This window comes from Sphaeramia orbicularis, chromosome 22 (genome assembly GCF_902148855.1).
Source record: "Sphaeramia orbicularis chromosome 22, fSphaOr1.1, whole genome shotgun sequence".
NCBI lineage: Eukaryota > Metazoa > Chordata > Actinopteri > Kurtiformes > Apogonidae > Sphaeramia > Sphaeramia orbicularis.
Genome location: NC_043978.1, coordinates 37,577,389 through 37,588,730, shown reverse-complemented (window position 1 = coordinate 37,588,730; position 11,342 = coordinate 37,577,389).

Here is an 11,342-nt window from a genome sequence, read left to right as displayed (position 1 = left end):
ATTTTCTTTGTTTATACTCCCCTGTATCTCCACTCATTCCTTGTCTCTTTTATCCTTTCTTCTTCTCATTCAGTTTTCTCTTTTCTCTTCGTCTGAATGGCGTCTGCTGTGCTGTGTGTTCGTCTGTGTCAGGCCTTCTATGGGGGCAGCGCTGGCAGAACAACAAAGCCTCAGGACGCACACACGCAGCCTTGATACACACTGTATTCAATTAACTCCGCACACTCAAAGCATTTCTACAAACGCACAAGAACACTCTCTCTTGCACACACACACATACACCCACAAACCCCATGCTGACAGATCTCACACTACCCTCCACCCAGTCCGTCTGAGCTCCACTTCACAGTATATGTATGACAGATCTGCACCACCTACAACATTTCCTTCAGGTCTCATCACAGAGTCTCCCTCTGCGTTGCTCCTCGCTGATCCCCCACTATTCAGGAAGCACAAAGAGAAGATGATAAGCTTTCAATTAGACTGGGCTCAAGGGAATTTTCCAGCTGTCTTCACACACTCTGCGAGACCCGACTCTCTCGTTCACATGTGGGGAGCAGAGAAGCCCTCATCTGGCTCAGTCTTTGTCATGGATGTACATGAGCTGAGCTGCCTTTTTCATCTTCTCTCTGTTCTCGCTATGCTGTTCTTCCGAAAATTGTAAGTCTCCAGGAAGAGGGGGGATTGTTTTCCGAGATGAGGCCGCTTGTCTGGATGTAATTGTAGTCAAAGACATGATAAATTGGTTTATAGGATGGCCGGCTAAATAGCTTTTTAAGTGGATGAAATATAAAGAAAACTGGAAGCATGATTGTGAACGTCAAAGGACACACAAGTGGAGGAAAAACTAAAACAATGAGCATCATTGAAGACAATACTTCAAGTCAATCACTGGTTCTGATGAATAGAATATGGTCTTTATTTCTCTTGAAACAGAATAAGCATTGTCCTTCTTTTTCCTGTACACCCTCATAAAACTTTATCTTTAATTAATCAAAACAGTTTTTTGAGAAAGATGAAAGTACTATTTATGTATGCAAACTTTCCAAACAGAGAGACACAGAGAAAGATACAGGATCCAAAGAAGAAAAAAAAGCGGAGAGGGAGTGTTTTGGAAAGAGCACACAATCGTTAAAGCCCTCTCATTTCTCATGAACACAATATCCCGTGTCGCTTCTGCGGTACCTGCATACGAAACCCATTAGGGCCTCTTCTGCAGCCACTGACCTCTCCTCCCCCCGAACCCGTGAGAAGGAGCGGGTTAGAACCGGCTCGGTTTGGGTGCCTGGTACATGACCAGAAGTCTATTTTCTAACCAGACTGGTGGTGGGAACAGAGGCTGCCGTCCAAAATCAGGGTTCCCACAGATTGACCGAGAAACACAGGGGCCAGGGGCTAAGAAACCACGAGAGCTGTGATGCAACCGTTCTCACAGTGATGCTCGGTGCTGCCTCGCTGAGTGGAGAAGGGGACATGGAAGGACAGAAAGAAACAGAGAGAAAGAGGACTCTCCTGGTTCAGAGGGATCCCAGTGAAGGTAGTTTCTCATCTATGCTGGGTCTACAGAGACCACTCCGAGTTATGACACATCAGGCAACTCCCAGTTCCCACAGTGGAGCACCTCTCCATGGGGCTATCGGACTGAGTTCCCGCTCAAAGCATCACTGAGGGCTTAGTAGAGGAATATGCAGAGAATATCACAGCATCAGGTCAATCTACAGAGCTCCTCCCGTAAAGTTAAGGCCACACACTGAAATGAACTACTCAACATTAAAAAAAAAAAAAAAAAAAACTACATTCAAGACTTTTAGAGATGGAGCAATTATCACTCTTGACTAAGTCTTGGCAATATATTGAATGTACTTCTTTCACTGAATTTTGCTTAATAAAAAAATGGTGAAAAACACCAAAATTATTCTAAATGTAACCTGTTTGCTTCTTATAATACAGTATATTAACTGTGAATTTGCTTGTACAAAGTATAGTTTTAGTAAAGACATACAGTACATTTGAATATTATATTTATAATATATATCACATGTCATATATCAAATATACTCATATCATATTTGAGTATATTTGAATCATGTTTTGTCTGCAGTTCATGCAGCCAGAAAACATTGTGTTAAAATTATAAAAAGTCCAAAAAAATCTAAATTTTTTTTTTTACTATGTTTCCCAGCCTTATTCTAAGTGATTAATCTGCATCAACAGGATGTTTTATATCTGAACTGGCAGAACACTCAGTGGGTAAGGACTAATATTAGGCTTCTCAAATGGATATACTTACTTTCTGGGAAAATAAAAGCTTAAAAAATAATAATCATTCCCATGAAGTTTGATTTCGAGTTTCATTCATCATTCAGTTATGGCATTTTCAATGTAAAATCAGTTTTTATATTTCAACACTGCAAGATACACCAATATAAGTGCCAATATTTCTAGGTTTTTCTTCTATCAGCATAACATTGTAACACTTTTAGGACCAAACAAGAAAAACTCTCTAAACTTTAGACAATGCAGTTTGTAGTAAACGTTTAACTAACAGTACTGCAGAAGCACTGTAATTTTCCTGGTAGCACTCACCCAAAGAACAGCGAACACCACTCTTGACAGTCCTCTAAACTTAAGCAGTCTTTCTTGCCCACTTGCCCTGTCATAAGAAAACATGCAAATGAGTCAAACCAGAAGAAGGCCTTTATAGAAACCCAACAGACCACTGCATGGTGGACCTGTGGCCCTGACCATGGTTAGGAGCAGTTCTGACTGCAACCACAGCAGACCAATGTTTCAGTTTGATGCCCTAATGGCTTGGATTCAAGTTGTTTTCATTACAAAATGACCACAACTTTCTGTGTCTAACCAAGCTGCCCTTAATTTGATTAGTTAATGAAAAAAAGGAGAACATTTAAAACAAAAGAATATAACAGAGCTGTGCAGTAACTGAGAAATAACAGTTGTAGTGTTTTTCATTGATTAGAACAATAAAATATGATTTCCAAGTTTTATTCAAACACTATATTTGTACTTATCAGTAAAGTAAAATATGTTTTTACTAAGAAACTGGGACAGCTTCCCAGAAACAATAGCAGTTGTTTCCCATACAGATTCATGAGAATTGACACAATCTTTTTTCTGTCCTTTTTTTCTCACAGTAAAAAATCTGAATAACAATCTGTAGATGTGAACACTGTTTCCTCTATAAAACAGGAAATCAATACACACATACACACCACAAACTGCAACTGTCTGCCAGGCTCTTTCAGGGAGCCTCCCAACATGGTGGGGTCCTGAGTGGGGGGGAAGAAAGAAGGAGAGAAGGGGAAATGGGGATCCCTGTGGACCAGGTCTCTGTTCACTTCCTGCTTGAGCAGGGGAACAAGCTGAATTAGCGGTTCACATACACACTTTCTATCTTTCTATCTCTCTTATTTTTTTCATCTATGTGCGTAAGCATTGAGCAGAATGAGGATGATTGCTCAAGTCTGTTTTGGATCACGTGGGAACATGAATGGCCATTAAAAGTTTACATCGTCCCTTCTTGTTTAGTTCTTACTAACATAAAAAAACAAATAATATTTACAACACATTTATGTTTTGCATGTGTTTTTACTGCATGTTGGTGATTCCTTAGTTATTATGGCTTTATGGGAAATGGTTTTGTTGTACTGATCAAACTACATCCCTAATATTGTTCTGGAATTTCATGTGGCTTATTGAAACCAGTGAAAACTGTCGAACCAAAACAGGCTTCAAGCCTCCTCTAACCCACAAACTCAGATAATAGACAACATCCTCTTCATCCTGACAAATATTGTTGTTGTCCTGTTTCCATCATAGTTCTTTCCACAACAGTCACTTAGTCTTACCATTTTTGCTATTTTGGCACTTTTATCGCCTAGCATTGTCATCAAGACAATCAAAGGCAGGACAGAATAAATCAAACTACAGCTGACACCCAGTGAAGTGTCAGGTATTGTTATTGTTAGACAGGTGAGGTGACTAAATGCCATTGCTTTGGTGTTTTGTCTCCTCTCTGCAGTATGTGTGTGGCAGTGTTACACACCCCCACGTCTGGCCGTGGCTGCCCCGCAGCCCTCTCCTAACCAGTTCCCATGGTTCCACTATAGCAACTGTGGACTTCCTCAGGGGACACCTCCCACTCACTGGTTTGTTTTCATCCTTAATGGGAGATCATCTTACACTCTTTATGGTGTGTGCATGTGAAGTAAACAGCTTGTGTGTATGCGTTTTTTCTGCACAAGCACCTGCACAGACACAGACATATCAGTGGGTATGAGTCTGTAAGTGCCAAACTATGTGTGCTGGTCTGGAGACACCAGACACCTTGATTTCTGTTCCTTTTGTTTTTGCCCATAAGGCAGAGAGGAAGATGAAGGAAGGAAAAATATCTTTTGAGTGTCTGGAGACGTCTGTAAGAGAGCATTCATATTTTAGAAATAATTGCTTTTAAGTGCTGTGATATAACAGCCAAATAGGCCGTGGAACAAAGAGGGCTTGTGGGGGGATGGAAAATGAAGCATTTAGATTCAGGGCCGGGTAATGAAGGGGTTTTCCTGAGAGATGACAGCAAGGAGGATCAGAGAGAAATGGAGGGAGAGAGGTATAGAACAGAACGAGTACAATAGACAAGTGGGAGGCAATTACGCCATTAATACCTGGACATGATATTTTGCTGTAAAGATAACCCCAGTCTATGACACACTCACATTTTGGTCAAAGGAGCATGAACATGCCTAGAGGTGTGTGTGCTTTCAAAGAGGCCCTATACTGTACCTCTGCAGGGGCTGCAGCAGCGGAGTGAGCCAAGGAGGATCTGGGCTCCGTGATGTCTTGGCAGATTGAGCCACATTATGAGGTGCGGCCCTCTGGCAGGCCACTCGCAGCAGGGCACAGCAGACCTGAACATAAACAGAGTCAGTCCTTAAAAACCATCCATCAAATAGATCCACCGGGGAGCAAAGTCCATCAATCTCACTCACAGAGATAGACACTGAGACAGATTATTTAGGACACTGAAAAGAATAAATCCTACTTTCAGTGAACTTCAGCTGCAAAATTATTTTGAGACTGAATGTTTCACTTTGATGATGTTGTTTACAGCTTTTACAAAAAAGCTGACTTCAGAACTGTTCTGTTGTCTTAAAATGTTAGACAGCTTAAATAAAACTGAAAAATATGAGCCACATTGGCATGGAGATTTTCCCTCTACCCTAGTTTATGCTATTTGATCAACCACACAGCATTTTGAACTACTAGAATATGTAGGCCTTTTTTCTTTACTCCCTTTCAATAAAAGTGTCAAATAATACATTTAGAGTTGTGTTTCTTTAAAAGTGCCATTCTCTACCTCATAGTCTCACTGTATTTAGCCACAGTGGCCCTGCAGCTTTCTTTTTGTGGTTTTTGGAAATGCCCCCACTTTTCCGGCCCTGCTCCAATTTTCTTTAAATACAACCGTAATTGGTTTGATTTCCTACCTCCGGCCTGCTGGTGAGGGGGTGTAACGAGCTATGGTGGGAGCTTGTGAGGGCCAGGCGAAGGGGACCCAGCCCACAGCAGGCGATCTGCACGCTTGGGTGGCAATACAGTTTGGACTTTAATGCCAGCACTATTATTCCCCGTTTAGAGGCTGTTTATGGGCAGATCCTGGAAGCCCATCAGTGGAAACTGACATAAATCAGCACAACAAAACCCAGCCGCACTTCCAATTCAGAAATCTGAACTCTGATACCTGAGTGTGTCTGAATCACGAACATACACATTATAACTCTCTCTTTTCTTCTTTGTCTCACACACATCTATCACACCCCTGCCAACAAATCTTGCGACATTATCACAAAGGCATTCCGACCTCCAAATCAAAACCAGTCTCTTACAAAAAGTCTTTTCTTTGTAATTTCTTTCATGGGCAGGCAGACAGAGAGGAGTGTGAGTGTGCCGCTCATCAGGCAAGCGTGAGTAATCAAAGAGGAAATAAGACGTAGCGTCTGGCAGAGGCCAAGTAGGCCTTTACTGATCGGCAGCCAGCTTATTGTTCTGGCCTTCTATTGTTTCATCTCGGGTTGGCAGATCAAGGAGCAGCGGGCCATAAGAAGCAACCTCAAATTGGTCCCTATGTTGGCCATCAGTGCCATGGTCCGCCTCAGTGCAAACCTGTAATCCTGTAAAACTACTGCCACCGACTGCTTATTTTAACCCTTTATCGGGCAAGTGACTATTTTTGGTAATTTCTGCACAAATCATAAGACAATGATAGCAACAGTGAGTTAGGACAGTGAGGCAACAATCTCAAATGTCAGTCAAATGTGTTCTACAGGGTCTGCAAAGTCCACCTCTGCTTGAATAGTGACCAGTGAGTGTAACTGCTTTGTTAGGTACCTTGAAGTAATGGTACTAACATAAGGAATGATGTTCAAAGGGATAATGTGGATGTTGACAGGTGTCTGGATCAGCAACTTTTACATGTTGTTGTAATGTTCTAAAAAATTATGTTCTAATGTTCTAAAATACAAGTTCCTTTTACCTTTTTTTTTTTTTTTTTTTTTTACCATTTTTTTTAATATATGCTTCTTGGATTTTTTTTTTGCCACTTATGGGAAAGGAACCAAATGTGGTAACTTCACTAACCTTGATTTTCTACATAATAAAAAAATTTGAAAAATTTCACAAAAGTAATAAAGTCTTGCATCCTCCAATAACACACTAGGTTGAAATTTAGAATTTCAGGAGTATTTAAGAGTATTTCAGAGTATATATGAGTGCCCTACAAAGGGTTAAGGAAACATACAGATGAAGAAGGGGTAAAAAATAGGGCTGTCAATATAATGCATTAACGCTGATTAATCCATCATCGAGATTAATCTGATTAAAACTTTTAACGCAATTAATCCATCTGCAGCACAGAATGACTGTGAACGTCTCTGCAGACCCATTTAGGGCAGTTTCTCCAAGTAGAGTTAGTGTCATGCATGTGCAAATGAGCAGTTAATCCGGTAGTGACAGGCAGCAGAACCAACCCATAAAGATGGAAGATGCTAAACAGCACAATGGCCCTCTGGATGGAAATATGAGGACAAAAACCCCCAAGACGGAACAGTTGTTTCAAGTTGTTTTGTTGAAACTGTTGGTGTTTAATAAACATGTGAAGTGCATATATATTCCCTTCTTTCTTGAGTCTGTTTGCTCATGCAAAATGAAATGCAATAAATATAGATTAAAAATGAAGATTTAATAGTGAATAATCAAAATTAATCCACAGCAACCCTGTGATTAATCCGATTAAATATTTTAATCGTTTGACAGCACTAGTAAAAACATACTCCTATCCACCTGCTAATACATAAACTGCATTTACTCTACAAGTCAAATTGCTAATATTAAGATTTCTTGCCCATTAATTGACATCAGATTGTGCACCCAAAACCAAGCAAAGAGTTAAGCGCTACATTGAAGGCTGAGCGCACATGGGAGAAACTCAATCTGCACGCTGAAAAGTCTCAGTCTGGGGTAGAGAAGGTGTTGATTTTTACTGTATGCAGCAGCAACCCCGAAAGAACCTGTTATAGTAAGTCCAGAGCCAAGACAGCCTTTTAATATAGGACAGGGAGACAGTAGAGGAGTTTGTCTTCTTTACGATGGCTGGAAAAAAACACACACATTTCCAAGTAAAGCAGGATTCTGGGGTATGTGGTCCAGCCGCAGAAGAAATGGACCCAGGAGGCTTCCGTAGCTTGAGCGCTGGTGCAGAGAGAACACAGGGATGCTTCCAAAAATGGCACAAGTGCATGCACACGCATACACACTGCATTCAGCTTTCCCGGCAAGCGACAGTCATCTCTTTGGAAAAATATGGTAAGCGATGCATTAAAATCCAGGACTTTGAGGGATTGCAGGGACACAGTGGCATTAAAGGCAGACAGAGCAGGAGGAAACACAGCACACAATATTCACAAAGCAGCAGTGATGGTTGGGTAAAATGGATGTGTTCAGCAGCACACACTCATACACTGGTGAGAAAAAAACATCCTAATATGATCTCAGAGATGTGAGTGAAATACAAATGGTGAAGTGAGTGAATGTTTACATTAGGGATAAACAGATATGTTTTTACCACAATAGATCCTTGATAAGTATTCAAGGAAACTAGATAGATAAAAATGAAAAACTTGGTGTTTAATTGTAGAATAAATCCAACAAAAGCTCAATTGAAATGCCTTGAATCAAGTCAAGCACAATTTCGCAATATTTGTTTTATCAGAAATGTCACTGTAAAGGATTTAAAGCTGCAGTTCTTGATAGTTTTCTAGCAACAAAAATCCCATAATTCCCTTTCACATTATAGTAATTCAAGTGATCGGAAAGGATAAAAGGGTTTTCTAAAGATGAAGAAAATCTACCCCAAGCTGAAGATTTTTGTCTCAGACAGGCAGAGGGGTTAAATGTGTGATTTCTGTAATCAATTACCTATAACTGATCAGATTCCATCAGACTACTACTACTATACTCTGTGTTTCAACACAAAACTTGGCAAAGTGGTTTCTATAATGACATGAAATGACATCAGATCATCTACCCTCATGTTTATTCTTTTGACTTGAATGAGAGGAGAAGGAAAAAGAGAGGTTTGTATTGAAATTCTGGCATTTTTCCACCTCATTTCAGCTCACCTTGTGACATTTGTGTGACCAGTCAGATACTGAGCAGTTATATTTAATATTGGTCTATCACATACAACAGAAAAATTAGCATAAAAATGGCAACATAACCCGATAACAATAATGTTTGGTGTGGAACCAACAGGAGTAGACCTTAGGACTAAACCGAGTGTTGTTTTGAGGTTTGTGACACTACTGGCCAGATGCCTTATTCTGTTAAACTGGAAGAACAAAAATCCTCCAACTCATCAGGCTCTATTGAAAGACATCATGCAACACTTACATTTGGAGAAAATCACAATTTCACTAAGAGATATTGTAAAGTTATTTTATTCAATTTGGCAGCCCTTTATAGATTACTTTAATATTAAGTAAGTAGGCAGACCCCCCCCCCTTTGTGTGTGTGTGTGTGTACAAGTGTAGTGTTCTTATTCTGACATTACATATATTGAATACTTTATGACTTTTTTATATTGTCACTGTTGTAATTTCAATAAAAAGAGTTAAAAAAAAAAAAAAAAAAAAAAAAGGGAACATAGCACATGCACATACTTAGAAATTAGTTCTGGCTTTTTGTATTTCAGAACCCCGCTGTGTGCGCATTAAAGAAAGGCCTAGTCAATAATTATAGGGGTTTGAAACAATGTAGTCCTCAGAGCTTTTGCAAAAGAGAGGGACTTTGCTCCTAATAAACAACTTTTATAAAAACAAGATGGCTTTAGAAAAAGAGAAAACCAAAACGACAACAAAAAAAAAATCTCCCTAAAGTCCAATTGGCTCTGCCTTTATGCTGCTTGAGGCCTGTGGTTGTATCGCCATAAATGATGCACCTCTAACCCCCGTTCTCATTGCGCTCCTTAATGAACCACTGGTCTCTCCTCATTATGTGTACTGTGTAAAGCCTCAACACTCCTGGCACATCTTTGCATGTTTGTCAGTGTGAGAAAGGACACTTCCTGCACACAAGTCCAGGGACATTACAAGTTTATGGGGTGAGTGAGCCACAGCTTTCACTGCTCAGTAGAGCAAATTCCCAAAAGTCTCAAGGCTTATCCCACTCAGGGCTTACCAAAAACAGTGAAGTCAAAGAAATGTCAAAGATGACGACAGAAACGTAGGCTTTGGCTTTGGGACTTCAATTTGTGCATTTTGATGAGCTGACAGGCCGGAGAAGTAACACTGACTGTCTTATTAATGCTTAAAGCGTTCTCACAGAGTCTTTTGTTACTTACTTAAAACAGGCTGTCTGCACAACCTAATGGAAGTCTAAAAGCCATTAGGCTAGAGGGCTTAGCCAACACAAACCTTGCACACAGGCTATGAAGGAGCAGCTAAGGGCAATCAATATATCTCCCCCTGATCCTCCTTTCCTCCGCCAGTGTTAATGCTGAACGTCACTGCGTTTTCTATGGCTGCTGGCGAGTAAAGAGACACTTTGGTTTAGATCAGAGAGAAACCAGGGATGGAGCCGAGCACCTGCAGGGTGGGCAGAGATTGGATATGTCCATTAAAGTCAACTGCAAATAAACTGCTTTTTGCTCTGAGCCTGCCTATTAAATCGTTTCTACTCTAATGCTTAGAGTCCACGTTGTTCAGCAGCCTCTAACAATGGTGAGTTATTTTTCAGCCCACAGACAAAACAAAAGCCAAAATTTTAGCATAAACAGTCTCAAAACAGAGAAGAGCTTTACTGCAGTGTCAGTAAGGGCACGTGAGTGTAGTCTGTTGTCATTTTACCATGGCGACATAGCAGGAGGAGCCGTCGGGGCGTTTCTGTTTAACAGGCCTGGCCTCTGCAGAGGTTGGCATGAAAAGAAAGCCAGTGAGCTAGAGACGGATGGCAGAACCTAAACTTCAAAGACCTCCTCTCCCCCTAGATGTGCTACATGGCTCTAAAAGGGAAACCTGCTAGATCACTTTAGCACAAAGACGGCCTCTTGCACATACACACACCTGGGATTATCAGCACAAACTTTTCCTGGGTTGTTTTAAAAGGAACCACAGGATCATGGGTTTGGTTATTCTGAAATTACGCACACATACACACATACTGCAAAGATGAACAGTATTACAGATACATATTTAGACATGTGCACAGGCACACAGACAGTAATAATTCACCACATACCAGACAGATATTTGCCCCAGGCTTTGACACACTAACATAACATAAACTGTAAGGTAAATCTCCCTCACTGTTGAGCAAAGGTGGGGGTGTGATTGCTGACAGAGTAAAGTCTTTTATGTCTAATAGTTTTTCCGCCACAGACAAAATAAAACAGATGAGTATTGTTGTCTAATAAGAAGGCAAAACAACCTACACCCTGTGGGCATCTAAAATCTAACGTCATGAGGTGTCTTTCAACTACATCTAACATCTCTTCCCTTTGGAACCACATGCTTCAAGACGTAGATCTCTTTTTATTCCTAAGTCATACACTCACCCTCTCCTTAAACACACACACACACACACACACACACACACACACTTTCATGCTTCCTGTGAAAAAGTGCTGACCATGTAAAGATGATAAGAACAAAACCCCAGGAGAAAATTTGCTGCCAGCTCTTAGAGTCCCCGTCTTTCAGCTTACTGTGGCTGAGTACCCTCTAGTGGTTGTTTTCATGAATGGCGCTTGAATAAAAGCATCTGTATCCTTGAAC